A 17,627-nucleotide genomic window follows, 5' to 3' on the forward strand; every position below is an offset into this window, starting at 1 on the left:
GTTCTGTGTCAGAGCAATAATGTTAACTTCTGTAGTTATAATAATTAAATGGTCAGGATAAAGAAGAAATCCAGAGAACTTGATTTTAGGGGGAAAAAAACAAAAAAAAAAACACTTTCTCTCCACATTGCAATTTTTAAGTGCTAAAATGGAGATAGCCACATGAAGGCACTTGGCATGGGTCACTAGTAAAGCATGCTCACAAGAAAAGATAAGATTAATGTGCTTACTTAAGAGAAGCCTCTCATCTGCAGTGGGCCTGAATATTAATGAACCTTCAGCTTTGCTTTCTTCGTGGGAATATGTTTGCTTGAACAGTTAATTCCACCAGAAATGTAACTTGCATCCTGATTGGTGAGACACTAAAGCGCTAAGTCAGGGCCATTGCTCTCAATGGAAGCCTTGTCTAAAAAGAAACCACAAAATAGGACAGTGAATATTTGAGTGGGGCTTATGTATAACCACTTCAGGAATAAGCTGACACATGCCCACAATAAAATTCAGAGTCAAAAATAGAGTCAGATCAGCATTATGCTAAGTCAAATCACTGCAGTGAAATGAGAATAAATAACAATGTGTTTGGAACAAGATGACTTTAGGGAATCATGGTTTTAGTGAATTGCTCCAGATCACAAAGGCATTTTCATATCATAAATTATGAAATTTAAATCAAAATATAAGAGCATATAGAAGTAGAAAAATAATATCTCATATATGAAACACTATGAATTTCCTTATTTTGATTATACAAAAACAAGATTATATTTGAATTTAATTGGTGACCTACATATTACCATATCAAAAAAGCCAACTGACTGCTATATCTATTTACTGAGGGAAAAATAAATTAAAATATACTTAATATATTTCCTGTATAAGCCTTTTATAATTGAGAAAAAAAGTATTTTTTTCTCTAGACCTTTATAAAACAAACAAACAAAAAACAACCACAAATACTTATGTGGTAAGAGGTATAGAGAGTTTCTTGGACAATTAAAGTATAAGAGTAAAAATTACCTTAGAAACTGCATGGATCAACTCTGGTTTGAACCAGTCCTTGCAAAAATATACTCCAAAGAATGTTAGGACTAAAAGGTGCTTTAAATGCGCACATACACACTGAAGATGTTTAGGATTTATATTTTATCTCCCCTTCATAGAGACTTAAAAATGAAAATTAACATTTAGTCCCCGTAAATTCCTAGATTAAAGAAATGTTTAATTTTTTAAATTAATTCAGCATTCCAATTTTGCAATGAAAATATTTTTCTCTTAACATGTATTAATATCTGTATTTTTAGTACTAAATGTCATACCTGTTAAGAAAAACCAGTTTAACTATTTAGGAGATGGAGTTCTCTAGACACTCCTGGAAAACCTCGCAAGTAGTGGTCTTACATGATCATCTGGAAGCCCATCTCATGAATTCATTTATTTATTTATTTTAACTTTTATTTTAAGTTGAGGGGTACATGTGCAGATTTGTTACATAGGTAAACTTGTGTTATGGGAGTTTGTTCATCTCTTGATTTTATAGCCACTCTCCTCATTTTAAATTTACTTCATTTAGTTTTCCACAGGTTGAGAAATAATGTACTTTTCTCCCAATTTTATATTCCTCTATATACTTCCTACCCCTTCATAGTCAGATACATGGTAATAAAAATGCTCATAGAAATCATCTTAAAAATTTATGATCAGGCCGGGTGTGGTGGCTGACGCATTTAATCCTAGCACTTTGGGAGGCTGAGGTGGGTGGATAACTTGAGGTCAGGAGTTAGACACCAGCCTGGCCAATATAGTGAAACCCTGTCTCTACTACTACTACTACTACTAATAATAAAAAATAGCCATGTATGGTAGTGTGTGCCTGTAATCCCAGCTACTCAGGAGGCTGAGGTAGGAGAATCGCTTGAACCCAGGAGGAGGAGGTTGCAGTGAGCCAAGATTGCGACACTGTACTCCAGCCTAGGCAGCAGAGTGAGACTCCATCTCAAATAATAATAATAACAATAACTTATGAGCACTTTTAATTGAAAGTTGTATTGAGATAATCTAATAAGAAATGACACAGAATAATCCTACATGTATTTTACCTATATACATTTTGTAAAACTATGATGTAATTCCACAACTAGGGTATTTTTATCCACAAAATCCTTCAATGTATTCATATTTCCTTATTTTTTGTACTCATATGTATGCATTTAGTTCTATACAACTTTATTAAATGTGTAGGTTCAAGCATTTGCTACTATGGTCATGATATTGAAGAGTTCCATTGCCATGAGACCCTTCCTTTTGTCCTTTCATAATCACATCCACCTCTATCCAGCCCTTCCAAATTGTGTGTATGAAATATTTGACCATTTTTATTGTGAGTAGTTGCAAGATATGCACCTACTTCAGAATTTTTATCATTCATCATTTGAAGAATATCTAGACTGATGCCAGATTTGGGCCATTATAAATGCAACTTCTTTGAATAGTGTACAAATATATGTGTTAAAAATATTTTGATTTCTCTAGCATAAATGCTAATGATAATCACTCTTTTCCTTTTCTTTTTCCTTTCCCCTCCCCTTCCTTTCCCTCCCCTCCCCTTGCCTTGCCTTCTCCTCCCCTCCCCTCTCCTCTTCTTTCTTTTCCTTTCTTTTTCTTTTCCCCACCACTCCCCTCCCCTTCCCTTCCCTTTTTTTCCCTTTCTTCCTCCCTTCCCTCGTTTCTTTCTTTTTTATTAATAAACTGCTGACAGATTTTGTTTTTTCTCAGAATGACTATAACGTTTTCCATTCCCATCAGCATTGCATGAAGGACTTAGTTTGTGCAGATCCCTGCCATAATGTGTTACTGCCACACTTTTGTTGTTGTTGTTATTCTGTTGGTAGGTAGGGATATCTCATTGTGTCTCTAATTTGCACTTTCCTAATGGCTAATGATTTCCAACATCTCTTCATGTGCTTATTTTTGACATCTGTATATTGTCTTTAGTAAAATGTGTGGTCATGTTCTTTGCCCCCTCATTTGTTATTTTGTTTAATTGATATATTTACTCTTGAGTTTTAAAAGTTCTTTGTATATTCTAGATATATCCTGTGATAAATAAGTATTTTCCAAATATTTTCTCCCTGTGTGTAGTTGTATTTTCATCCTCTTGGTATGGGCTTTTACATAGCAAATTTTATTTTTGATGAGATCCAATTTATGAATTTTTTATGGACTGTGTCTTTGGTGTCAACTCTCACAACCGTTTGACTAATGCTAGGTTCTAAAGATTGTCTCCTATGATTTTTCCAACACTTTATACCTATACATTTTAAATTCAATATTATTATCAATTTTGAGTTGATTTTCATATAAAGTTTGATGTGTAAGTAAAGGTTGATGTCAAGGTTTTTTGTTTATGGATGTCCAATTACCTTGGCATCACATGATGAAAAATCTCTTCTTCCTTATTTGAATTACTTTTGCACTTATGTCAAAAATCAATTGGGCATATTCCTGTGGGTCTATTTCTAGGATCTGTATTGTGTCTCACCGACCAATGTACTTATTTCTCTGGTAATACTATAATGGTTTGATTACTGTAGGTCTCTAGTAAGCTCTAAGATAAGATAAAATAATTCCTCTCATTTTATTCTTCTTTGTAAAGGTAGTTTTAAATACTTTAAGGCCTGTGCTTTTGCATGTAAATTTTAGAATAAGCTTGTGGAGGTCTACAAAATAATCTACCTGAGATATTAAACTATAGATCATTTTTAAGAATATTGATGTCTTTTTTGTTTTCATTCATAAATACACCATGTCTGTCCATTTACTTAGGTTTTCTTTGATTTTATTCACCAGCATTTTCTAATTTTTAGCACAAAAATCCTATACATGTTTTGGCAAATACATTACCTATGTATTTCATTTTCCTTAGAGTAGTATTTTATGGTTTTGTGTTTTAGTTTCATTTTCCAAGTGCCCCTCGTCAGTAAGTAGAAATGTAATCAATTTTAGTGTGCTGACCTTATATTCTGCAAATTTTCTGAGCTCATTTATTATTTTAAAAATTTATTTTGTGTATTTTGTTTTACATGCTTTTGGATTTTTACATAGACATTGATAATGTCATCTGCAAAGAGACAGTTTACTCCTTTCTAATCAGTATGCTGTTTTCTCGACTTGCCTTATTGCAGAAGTTAGAAGTTTCAGTATTATGTGAACCAGAGTGGTAAGAGCAGACACACTGGCCTTGTTCTTGATCTTAGGGGAAAATGTTAATTTTTTTAACCACTAGGTAAAGTGTTACTTGGCACATATTTGTAGGTAGCCTTTATCAATTTGAGGAAATTTCCCTATAATCATAACTTACTGAGAATAGTTATCATAATAGGTATTGAATTTTGTTAAATGTGTTTACTGAATTAATTGATGTTTGTTTTTTAGCTTGTTGACACTGATGTGAAATAGATTGATTTTCAAATACTGAAGCATTCTTGTATTTCTAGCATGGTTATGTTATCCATGTAACAAAATTGCACTTGTATCTCTTATAGTTACACAAAAATTAAATTTCTATTTATATATTGCTGAATTATATTTACTAATATTTTGTTAACAAAGTTTGTGTCTCAATTCTTGATAAATATTTTTCTGTAGTTTTATTTTATTTTTTGTACTCCTTTGATTTGGGTATCAGTGTAATCCTAGCTTCATATACTGAATTGAGAAATATTTCTTCCCTACTATTCCACTCTTCATTAATTGTTAGATTGAGTTTGCCAATGAAGCTCACTTGGTTAGAGATTTGTTTTTTGTAAAATTATAAATACAATGATTGTAAGAGTTATAGGAATATATAATGATTCACAGTAGCCCCTTATCATTCTTTTAGTGACTGCAGTATCCGTAGTGAATCCCCTGTATAATTTCAAATTTTGGTAATTTGCCTCTTTATGTCTCATCTATTTCTCAATGTTTAGTCAGTGTTGCTCAAATGTTATCAATTTTATTGATTTTTTGAAGAAATAACTTTTTGTTTTATTGTTTTTCTCTATTACTTTTCCAGTTTTAATTACATTGATCTGCCCTATCCTTGTTTATTCCTTTAATCTGTTTAATTTGGTTTCATTTTACTCTTCTTTTTCTACTTTGGATGTTAAGTTAGATTATTGATTTGACTTTTTTTCTAATTTCTAGTTGATTATTTGTTCTGTAATTTTTTTCCTCGGGACAGATTTGGCTGCATTTCATATGCCTTTATAAGTTGTGTTTTCAATTTCATTTTATTTCTCTGTATTTTTTATTTCCTTTGAGACTTTCTTACCTACAGAATATTTAGTGTGTTTAATTTCCACAAGTTTAGAAATTTTCCTGTTTTCTTCAAGTTACTGACTTTTATTTTGATCCTATTATGACCAGGGAACATGCTGTATATGTATAATTTCAATTCTTTTAAATTTGTTGAATTTTGTTTTAGGTTTCAGATACAACTTATTTTAGGAAATGGTCTACATGTATGTGAAAAAAAGGTATATTATGCTGTTTCAGGTGGATGAATCTACATATGTCCGTTGGATTCAACTTGTTGATTGTGTAGTTCAGTTCTTCCATATCTTGCTGATTTTCTTTTTTTTCCCCTTTGGTTGCTAAGAGAGGGGTGTTGAAGTCCCCAGCTATAACTTGGTTTGTCTACTTTTCTTTCATCATTTTGATGAGTTTAATTGTCGTATTTTGAGGCTCTGTTATTAGTTGTTTAAATATGTAGGATCATTAGGTCTTCCTGGTGTACCTATTTTATCTTTATGTAATGTCTCCCTTTGTTGCTAGTCATTTCTTTACTGTGTACTCGACTTCATCAGATATTAAATATAACCACTCCTACTATTTCTGGATTCATGTTTTCATGGTATGTTTTTCCCATCCTTGCTTTCAACCTGCTTATATTATTAAATTTGAAATGTATTTCTTTTTAGCAACACATAATTGTACCCTCCCCTTTTTTGTTATTAACTTTCATAATCTCTGACTTTTAATTGGAATATTTAGATCATTTACATTTAAGGTAACTGATATGTTAGTACTCGAGTGTGCCATTTGATCATTTTTGCTTTCTATTTCAGTCCTCTGTTCATATTTCACTGTTTCTTATTTCTTGCCTTCTTGCAGTTTAACTTGAATACTTTAAAGATCTCATCTTGATTTATTTATAATGTTTTTGAGTGCATGTCTTTGAAATTTTTATATTTGTTGCTCTGGGTATTATAGTATATGTTTGTGACTTGTAATGGTCTACTGGTATCAGCATTTTATTACTTTGAGTGAAGTGTGGAAACATCGCTTTTATTTGGGTAACTTTGCCTTCCCACCTTTTAAATTCCATTTTCTTGAGTATGAGATGGTGTTATTTTTTTTTAATCATCAGGTATGTGTTACAAAACTCATGAAGAGAAAGATAGACCTATGTATTCACAGGTCTGCTCTTTTCCTTACTCTTCTCACCCGATTCTCCAAACATTTTATACATATTAAGTATTATGATTTAGGGACATTCCTGTGCAGAAATAAATAATTGGCATACATTATCTCATTATCCTTCTATCAGTACTTCTCTGAAGTAATACATATGAAGCACATAAAACGGTGTCTAACACATAGAGATTAGTAAATGTCTGTCTCCAGGTTTAGCTTCTGTTTACTATTTGACCTTCTTTACCACGTTTGATTTTATACATTTTATATCACCAACATTAAGCCATGTTCTAATATACAATTATGTCATACTTTTCAATGTGATGTTTATATAAATTGTTTTTATATTCTACAAATATTTTCCCATCTGACAATTTGTTGCTCATCTTTCAAGATGATTTCATGTGTGACACTATTTGTCTTAATATAGGTAGTACCTCTCAGAGCAATCCACATCAGGCGATAGAGTGAAGCAGATGTAACAGAAGTTTAATCATTTCATTTTACTGTGAGACAGCTCTGATGGGCAATACTAGAACTTCCCATTGGGTTGATTAATGATTTGTTGATGCTGCAAAGAATTTTGATTTCTTGATGTTACGAATTTTGATTTCTTGATGTTACAAATTTTGTTTTCTTTTCCTACCTTTTATAGATGTTGATCTCTAATAAACATCTTGCACCCCTAACAACTTCTGTTTCCAGAGGGGCCAAACTGTGACAAAGAATGTCATAAATGCAGCTAAGTGATTTGCATTTTACACAGGGAAACCAGGTGTGCAAACAACTAGAACATCAGAAAATTCAGCAATCCAGAATTCCAGTTTTTCAGAAAAGGGCAATAGCAGGGCCAAGTAAGCATGATGAGTACATGAGGGCTCAGGAATCAAACCAGGTTCTAAAGCCTAAACATAATCTCTACAATCTCCCAGGTAGTAAGATTCCAATATGTTTCACCTATCCTCTGATGATAGTAAAGTTTGTAGGATAAGAATAGACAAAAAATTTTTAAAAAATCAAATCTACCTAAAAACGAGCATTTAGATGGAAAGTATAGTTAACTATGAACTGTCTGGCAAAAAAAAATAAATTACAAATACAAATATAAATAAGCAATTGATGATGCTTAACTCGACTGATGAGTCTGCCTATGGTGAGTATGCCTGTCTTTGGATGAGGACAATTGAGGTCAGACAGGAATGGGCACTAAAGAATAATAAATATTTTTTTCAGTCTATTTGAAAATGACATTTTATAAAATGTTAGTTTTTTTTTTTTTTTTTTTTTTTTTTTCCTTAAGCAACATAAATTTATTTTCTCACCGTACTGGAGGCTGAAAGTCCAATGTCAAGGTCTGGAAATTATGGTTTCTTCTGAGGCCTCTCTCTTTGACTTGCAAATGGGTGCCTTCTCATGGCCTGACATCGTCCTTCTCTCTGTGCATACATACCCTGGTATCTCTTTGTGTGTCTGAATTTTCCCTTTTTTAAGTACACAAATCAGATTGAGTTAGGGACCCACCCTATCAACCTGATTTTAATTTAATCACCTCTTTAAAAGTCCTATCTACAAATACAGTCACATTCTGGAATACTGAGGGTTCGGGCTTCAACATATGAAATTAGGTGAGATGCAATTCAACTCATAACACAATCTATTTAGAGATCACTTTTCTTCCATCCCTCTTGGTTACTGGAAATTAGACTTTAGCTAGAATACACAACACACAACACAAGAAGTAATACAAAATACGTCTTTTCATGTTTTAGTAATATATCAGGATTTTCTGATCAATAACCGCATTATTTTAATGAATGTAGAAACAACAAATACAATATAACCTTAATGTTAGTGATGAGAACTATTCCAGATTAGACCACTCAATTGATATATGATGTGTTATAATATAAAATGTGTTATGAATACCTTTATTTATCTAACTTTGTAATTTACCAATGCCAATTTACACAATGAAAGCCATTTGTAGAAGAAAATGCCATTCTAAGTCAAAGGTTTAGGAATTATAACATTCGATGCTAGCAAACAGATTTTATTCAATACTAGCAAAATAGCTGCTGATCAATACTTTTTTTAACTTTTAAGTTCAGGGGTACATGTGCAGGTTTATTACATAAGTAAACTTTTGTTATGAGGGTTTGTTGTACAGATTATTTCGTCATTGAGGTATTAGACCTAGTACTCATGAGTTATTTTTCCTAATCCTCTCCCTTGTCCTATTCTCCAAAATGTCCTAGTGTGTATGGTTCCCCTCTATGTGTTCATGTGTTCTCATCATTTAGCTCCCATTTATAAGTGAGAACATATGGTATTTGGTTTTCTGTCCCTGCATTAGTTTACGAAGGATAATGGCCTCCAGCTCCATCCATGTCCCTGCAAATGACATAATCTTGTTCTTTTTTATGGCTACATAGTATTCCATCATGTATATGTACCACATTTTCTTTATCCAGCCTATCATTAGCGGACATTTATGTTGATTCTATGTCTTTGCTATTGTGAATAGTGCTGCAATGAACATACATGTGCATGTGTCTTTATAATACAACAATTTATATTCCTTCAGGTATGTACCCAGTAATGGGATTGCTGGGTTGAATGGTACTTCTGTCTTTAGGTCTTTGAGGAATCATCACACTTTCAAATGGCTGAACTAATTTACACTCCTACCAATAGTGTATAATTGTTCCTTTATCTCCACAACCTCTCCAGCATTTGTTATTTTTTGACTTTTTAATAGCCATTCTGACTTCTGAAGAGATATTATCTCATGATGGTTTTGATTTGCATTTCCCTAATAATCAATGATGTTGAGCTTTTCCTCATATGATTGTTGGCTGTATTTAGGTCTTCTCTTAAGAAATGTCTGTGTGTATTTATTGCACACTTTTTAATGGGGATGCTTTTGTTGCGATTGCTTTTGGCATCTTCGTCATGAAATCTTTTTCCATGCCTATGTCCTGAATGGCTCATGGATAGGAAGAATCCATATTGTTATAACGGCCATACTGCCCAAAGAAAATTATAGATTCAATGCTATTATTTTTAAACTACCACTGACATTCTTCACAGAACTAGAAAAAACTGTTTTAAAATTAATATGGGACCAAAAAAGAGCTCAAATAGCCAAGGCAATACTAAGCAAAAAGAACAAAACTGGAGGCATCATGCTAATCAACTTCAAACTGTACTACGTGGCTACAGTAACCATGTAGATCACTATCTGATTTTCAACAAACCTGACAAAAACAAGCAATAGGAAAAGGATTCCATATTCACTAAATGGGGCTGAGATAACTGGCTAGCAATATGCAGAAGATTGAAATGACCCTTCCCTTCATCACATACAAAAATTAACTCAGGATGGATTAAAGGCTTAAATGTACAACCCAAAAGTATAAAATGTTAATCAGCACATTGATTGCATATATGGGAAGAAATAAGATGCAATTTTAATCACCATGTTGTTAAGGTAGCATTTTGGATAAAGAGGAAGAAAAATGCACTAATGTTTAAAATAAGTGCAAAATGAAATAGACTTTAGCATTTGTTTGGAATAGATGTAAGGGAAGAAGAAGCATCATATATTGGAGTTATAAAACAAAAATAGGAAAGTTAATGATGAGAGATGTCATGAAATAGAGAAGTGGATGAAATCACTTGCTGTAAGTGTTTAAAGCATATATGTTATTTTTTTTTATTTCAATAGGTTTCCGGGAAGCAGGTGGTGTTTACTTACATGAACAAGTACTCTAGTGGTGATTTCTGAGATTATGGTGCCCCCATCACCCAAGCAGTGTACACTGTACCCAATGTGTAGTCTTTTACCCCTCACCACCCCCTACCCTTTCCCCTTAGTTCCCAGATTCCAACATATCATTTTTATGCCTTTGCATCCTCATAACTTAGCTCATACTTATGAGTGAGAACATATGATGTTCGGTTTTCCATTCCTAAGTTACTTCACTTAGAACAATAGTCTCCAATTCCATCTTGGTTGCTTTGAATGCCATTATTACATTCCTTTTTATGACTGAGCAGTATTCCATGGTGTGTGTGTGTGTGTGCATATATATATATATATATATATATATATATCTTTATCCATTTGTTGATTGATGGGCATTTGGGCTGGTTCCACATTTTTGCAATTGCAAATTGTACTGCTATAAACATGCATGGCAAGTATCTTTTTGTATAATGACTTATTTCCCTCTGGGTAGATACCTAGGAGTAAGATTGCTAGATCAAAAGGTAGATCTTTTTTTAATTCTTATAGGAATCTCCACACCCTGTTTTCCATAGTGATCATACTAGTTTACATTTTCAGCAACAGTGTAAAAGTGTTCCCTTTTCACCACATCAACACATCTATTTTTTTTTAACTTTTTGATTATGGCAATTATTGCAGGGGTGGGGTGGTATCACATTGTGGTTTTGATTTGCATTTCCCTGATAATTAGTGATTTTGAACATATTTCCACGTTCTTGTTGGCCATTTGTATATCTTCTTTTGAGAATTGTCTATTCATGTACTTAGGCCATTTTTTGATAGGATTGATTGCTTTTTCTTGCTGATTTGAGTTTGTTGTAGATTCTGGATATTAGTCCTTTGTCAAATGTATAGATTGCAAAGATTTTCTCCCACTCTGTGGGTTGTCTGTTAACTCTGCTGACTATTTCTTTTACTGTGCAAAAGCTTTTTAGTTTAATTAGCGCCCATCTATTTATCTTTGTTTTTGTTGCATTTGCTTTGGGTTCTTGGTCATGAAGTCTTTGCCTAAGCCAATGTCTAGAAGGGTTTTTCCAATGTTATCTTCTAGAATCTTCATGGTTTCAGGTCTTAGATTTAAGTCTTTGATCCACCTTGAGTTGATTTTTGTATAAGGTGAGAGACAAAGATCCAGTTTCATTCGCCTACGTGTGGCTAGCCAATTATCCCGTCACTATTTTTTGAATAGGGTGTCCTTCCCCCACTTTGTGTTTTGGTTTGCCTTATCGAAGATCAGCTAGCTGTAAGTATGTGGCTTTATTTTGGGGTACTCTATTCCATTTCATTGGTTTATGTGCCAATTTTTATGCCAGTATTGTGCTGTTTGGGTGACTATGGATTTATAGTATAGTTTGAAGTTGAGGAATGTGATGTCTCCAAATTTGTTCCTTTTGCTTAGTCTTGCTATGGCTATCTGGGCTATTTTTTTGGTTCCATATGAATTTTGGTTTTTTTTTCCTAGTTCTGTGAAGAATGATGGTGGTATTTCAATTGGAACTGCACTGAATTTGTGGATTCCTTTGGCAGTATGATCATTTTCACAATATTGATTTTGCCCATCCATGAGCATGGGATGTGTTTCCATTTGTTTGTGTTGTCTGTGATTTCTTTCAGCATTGTTTTGTAGTTTTCCTTGTAGAGGTCTTTTACGTCCTTAGTTAGGTATATTCCTAAGGTTTTTTTTTTTGTTTTGTTTTGTTTTGTTTTTTCTGCAGTTATTGTGAAAGGGGTTGATTTCTTGGTTTGATTCTCAGCTTGGTCGCTGTTGATGTACAGCAAAGCTACTGATTTATGTACATAAGTTTTGTATCCTGCAACTTTGCTGAATTTGTTTATCAGTTCTAGTACCTTTTTTAATGAGTCTTTAGGGTTTTCTATGTTTATAATTATATAATCAGCAAACAGCGACAGGTTGACTTCCTCTTTAATGATTTGAATGCTCTTTCTTTCTTTCTCTTATATGATTTCTCTGGCTAGGACTTCTAGTACTACATTGAAGAGAAGTGGTGAAAGAAGGCATCCTTGACCTGTTCCAGTTCTCACGGGGAATGCTTTCAATTTTTCCCCATTCAGTATATTGTTGGCAGTGGGTTTGTCATAGATGACTTTTATTACCTTAAGGTATGTTTCTTCTATGCTGATTTTGCTGAGGGTTTTAATCATAAAGGGATGCTGGATTTTGTCAGATGCTTTTTCTGTATTTATTGAGATGATCATGTGCTTTTTATTTTTAATTCTGTTTATATGGTATATCACATTTATTTACTTTTGTATGTTAACATCCCTTCATCCCTAGTATGAAACCCACTTGATCATGGTGGACGATCGTTGATATGCTATTGGATTTGTTTCACTAGCATTTTGTTGAGGATTTTTACATCTGTCTTCATTAGGAATATTTGTTTGTAGCTTTCTTTTTTTGTTATGTCCTTCCCTGCTTTTGGTACTAGGGTGATACTGGCTTCATAGAATGATTTAAGAAGGATTCCCTCTTTTGCTATCTTTTGGAATAGTATCAATAGGATTGGTGACAATTCTTCTTTGAATGCTGGATAGAATTCCGCTGTGACTCTTTCTAGTCCTGGACATTATTTCATTGGCAATTTTTTTATTACCATTTCAATCTCACGGTTTGTTACTGATCTGTTCAGAGATTCTATATCTTCCTGGCTTAATCTAGGAGGGTTTTATATTTCCAGGAATTTATCCATCTCTCTAGGCTTTCTGGTTTATACATGTAAAGTTGTTTATAGTAGCCTTGAGTAATCTTTTGTATTTCTGTGGTTTTAGTTGTAATATCACCCATTTCATTTGTAAATGAGCTTATTTGGATCTTCTCTTCTTTTTCCGTTTGTTAATCTTGCTATTGTTCTATCAATTTTATTTATCTTTTCAAAGAACCAGCTTTTTGCTTCAATTATCTTTTTTATTTCAATTCCATTTAGTTGTGTTTAGGTCTCTGTTATTTCTTTTCTTCTACGGAGTTTGGATTTGGACTGTTCTTGTTTCTGCAGTTCCATGAGGTGTGACCTTAGATTGTCTGTCTGTGGTATTTCAGACTTTTTGATGTAGGCATTTTATGCTATGAACTTTCCTCTTAGCTCCATTGTTGCTGAATCCCAGAGGTTTTGATAGTTTGTGTCACTATTGTCATTCAGTTCAAATAATTTTCAAATTTTCATCTTGATTTCATTGTTGACCCATTGATCGTTCAAGAGCAGGTTATTTAATTTCCATGTATTTGCATGGTTTTCAGGATTCCTTTTGGAGCTGATTTCCAATTTTATTCCACTGTGGTCTGAGAGAATACTTGACATAATTTCGATTTTCTTGAATTCACTGAGACTTGTTTTGCAGCCTCTCAGAAAGTCCATCTTGGAGTATGTCCTATGTGCTAATGAATAGAATGTATACTCTGCAGTTGTTGGGTAGAATGTTCTGTAAATATCTGCTAAGTCTATTTGTTGAGGGGCATAGTTTAAGTCCATTGTTTCTTTGTTGACTTTCTGTCTTGATGGCCTGTCTAGTGCAGTCACTGGAGTATTAAAGTCTCCAACTATTATTGTGTTGCCATCTATCTCATTTCTTAGGTCCAGTAATAATTGTTTTATAAATTTTGGAATTCCAGTATTAGGTGCATATATATTTAGAATTGTGGAATTTTTCTGTTAGTCATTTTATCATGATGTAATATTCCTCTTTGTCTTTTTTAACTGTTGCTGCTTTAGAGTTTGTTATGTCTGATAGATGAATAGTTACTCCTGCTCACTTTTGGTGTCTATTTGCATGGAATACTTTTTTTCCACCAGTTTACCTTAGGTATATGTGAGTCCTTACGTGTTAGGTGAGTCTCCTGAAGACAGCAGAAACTTGGTTGGTGAATTCTTATCCATTTTGCCATTCTTTATCTTTTAAGTGAAACATTTAGGCCATTTACATTCAATGTTAGTATTGAGATGTGAGGTATTATTCTATTCATCATGCTATTTGTTGCCTAAATACCTCATATTTTTTAAAAAAATTAATTGTGTTATTGCTATATAGGTCCATTGAGATTTATGCTTTAAGGAGGTTCTATTTTGGTGTATCTTTAGGATTTGTTTCAAGAATTAGAACTCTTTTTAGTAGCTCTCACAGTGCTGGCTTGGTAGTGGCAGATTCTCTTAGCATTTGTTTGTCTGGAAAAGACTGTATCTTTCCCTCATTTATGAAGCTTAGTTCTGCTGGATACAAAATTATTGGCTGATGATTGTTTTGTTTAAGTAGGCTCAAAATAGGACCCCAATCTTTTCTGGTTTGGAGGGTTTCTGCTGAGACATCTGCTGTTAATCTGATAGGTTTTCCTTTATAGGTTACCTAATGCTTTTGTCTCACAGCTCTTAAGATTCTTTCCTTCGTCTTGACTTTAGGTAACCTGATGATTATGTGCCTAGGCAATGATCTTTTTGTGATGAATTTCTCAGGTGTTCTTTGAGCTTCTTGTATTTGAATGCCTAGATCTCTAACAAGGCTGGGGAAGTTTTCCTCACTTATTCCCTCAAATACGTTTTCCAAACTCTTAGATTAATCTTCTTCAGGAACTCCAATTTTTCTTCGGTTTGGTCATTTAACATAATCTCAAACTTCTTGGAGGCTTTGCTCACATTGTTTTTATTTTTTGTCTTTTCTGGATTGGGTTAATGTGAAAGCTTTGTCTTTGAGTTCTGAAACTTTTTCCTCTGTTTGTTTGATTCTATTGCTGAGACTTGCAGTGCATTTTGCAATTCTCTTAGTGTGTCCTTGATTTCCAGAGTTGTGATTGTTTTTTGTTTATGCTATCTATTTCACTGAAGAATTCCTCTTTCAAGTCAGTTTTTGATTTCTTTAAGTTGGACTTCACCTTTCTCATGTGCCTCCTTGATTAGCTTAAGTATTGACCTTCTGACTTCTTTTTCTGAAAATTCAGGGATTCCTTCTTTGTTTGGATTCATTGCTGGTGGGCTGGTATAATAACCTTGTTTTGTCCCATTACCAGAATTGTTTTTCTGGTTCTTTCTTATTTGGGTAGACTACGTCAGAGGGAAGATATGGGATTCAAGGGCTCCTGTTCAGATTCTTTTGTCCCATGTGGTGCTCCCTTGATGTGATATTCTCCCCATTCCTCTAGGAATGGGGCTCCCTGGAAGCCAAACTGTAGTGATTGCTTTTATCTTTCTGGGTCTAGCCACCCAGTGGAGCTACCAGGCTCCAAGCTGGTACTGGGGAGTGTCTGCAAGGAGTCCTATGATATGATCCGTCTTCAGGTCTTGCAGCTGTGGATACCAGCACCAGCTCCCATGGTGGTAGCAGAGGAGTGAAGTGGACTCCGTGAGGGTCCTTGATTGTGTTTTTGTTTAATGTGCTGGTTTTGTGTTGGTTAGCCTCAGCCAGGAGGTGGTGCTTTTAAGAGCTCATCAGCTATGGTCCTACTGGGAAGATGCAAATTTGCCCTAGGGAAACCTGGTTAAGTATTCAGGTTTCTCAGGCGGTGGACAGGGCCATAGAACCCTCAAGAGATTACGACCTTTGTCTTCAGCTACCAGAGTGGGTAGAGAAAGACCACCAAATGAGTGCTGGGATGGGCATGCCTGAGCTCAGCCTCTTTTTGAGTGGGGCTTTCTGCAGCTCCTATGGGAGATGGGGGTGTGGTTCCCAGTCCAGTGGAGTTATATTCCCAGGGGCAGTATGGTTGTCTCAGCTGAGTCACACAGGTCACCAGAGAAGTGGGAGAAAGCCACAGTCACAGGCCTTACCCTGCTCCCACGCAGCCCACCGTCCTAAAGGGTGGTCTCACTCCCACCATGCCCCTCGTTTCAACAGCACTGAATCTATTTCCAGTCAGCCAGTGACCAGGCCTGAGTACTTGCCCCAGACTATAAGCCTCCCCATTGAGAAAGCAAGCCAACTCACAGTTTTTTGGTGTCTCAGGGAGCCTTGTCCCTTCAAAGGGTCTGTGGATTCTCTTGGTTTTCCTTGTGTGTTCCTGAGGTAGTTCTTGTAGCAAAAGTTCATGATGTGAGTCTCTACATGCTGCTCTGTCCATCTGAGCAGGAGCTGCAAGCTAGTCCTGCCTCCTATCTGCCATCTTCTCACTCACTCCATACATATTATTTTTAACTCATCTCTGAAGGATGTAGCCCAGAGTCCTGAATGTATTAAGTACTCAACAAATAAATATATGTGTTATAATAACATTGATACATCCAAGCTGAGATATCTAGTTGAAGGTTTAATATATGGTTGTTATTAATGTAATATATTAGCAGTTTGAGCTAGAAGTAGACAGAAGTAGTTGCTCATGTCATTACAGAGATAACTGCTTCTTTCACTTTTTCTCCTCTTGCCTTTCCTCCTTTTCTTTTCCTTGTGTTTTCCCACTCCTTTTCTTCCTTCTTCTTCTTTTATTTTAGAGATAGAACTAAAATAATGAAGACCAGAACTAGACAAGTTATCAAGACGTACTCATTCCTTTGTTGATAAAAAGAATCTGTGCATGAGACAGTGATACATCAGAGAGAGAAAAACATTAAGCACTGAGAGGGGACAAACTGATGGATTCCACGGCAAAGTTTCCTGACACAATTCACCTCCAGAAATGTTAATGTTACTTAGTAGAAAAAAATTAAAATCTCCATGTTTAAAAATAAAGATTCAACTTAAATGACCCTATTAACCATGAAGAAATTGTCTTTAAAATGGAAATGTATTAACGTCTGTGAGGTCTAGAGAATACCTGGGGCCTATATAATATAAGTCAGAATTTCTTAACATTATAAACCAAGATTAGTTATTAAAAGTATGTTTTATCTTTTTACCCTGACAAATATGTCAATAGAAGTCTTGAAACTGGGCACAAGTGTAGACAGATGGCCACTCAGAAATGGTGATGCAAGGACAGCTGGTTTGCACCTCCTGGCTTAAGATTCCACCTACCTTCTCTTCTTACTCCCAATTTCTGCAGTTACACACTTCGACCCACATTCCAAGTTTCTGTCACAACCTCAGAGAAACAACCATCCCCTGGCCACTCTTGCTATCCATGAGGCTACCACGTTCATGGTGTGCCCTTAGGCGAAGGGAGCTTGAGATAATGCCCACTGAATTACTGGAAGGAGGCTTAAGGCTATTTAGACCAGACATGCAAGATCCTGGGCATTTAGAACAAGCAAGGTTTAGGGGTGGGGTGCATAAAGGTTCTGAGTGAACAAGGACCCTTGGTTCCATGGCCTGCTAACTGTGTGGTAAGTAGGAGCATGGCTAAAATAGGGCCAGAGTGGGGTTCTTTTGTCTGAGTCTATGGGCAGCCTATGTGCCAATATACAAGTAAGATCTATACCACAGTTTGACTCTGTTATCCTATATA

The 17,627-nt window shown here is 34.8% G+C and overlaps 1 long non-coding RNA gene across 1 annotated transcript in view; it reads left to right on the forward strand.

Annotated features, from left to right (window-relative positions):
• LOC129058933 (uncharacterized) overlaps window positions 1–16,822 on the forward strand; it is a 92,530-nt gene extending 75,708 nt beyond the window's left edge. The window contains exon 3 of the long non-coding RNA XR_008524387.2: window positions 16,675–16,822. This is a non-coding gene — a long non-coding RNA (uncharacterized LOC129058933). The remainder of the gene's footprint in view (window positions 1–16,674) is intronic.
• Window positions 16,823–17,627: the final 805 nt, after the last annotated feature.

This window comes from Pongo abelii, chromosome 3, assembly GCF_028885655.2.
Source record: "Pongo abelii isolate AG06213 chromosome 3, NHGRI_mPonAbe1-v2.0_pri, whole genome shotgun sequence".
Classification (NCBI taxonomy): Eukaryota; Metazoa; Chordata; class Mammalia; order Primates; family Hominidae; genus Pongo; species Pongo abelii.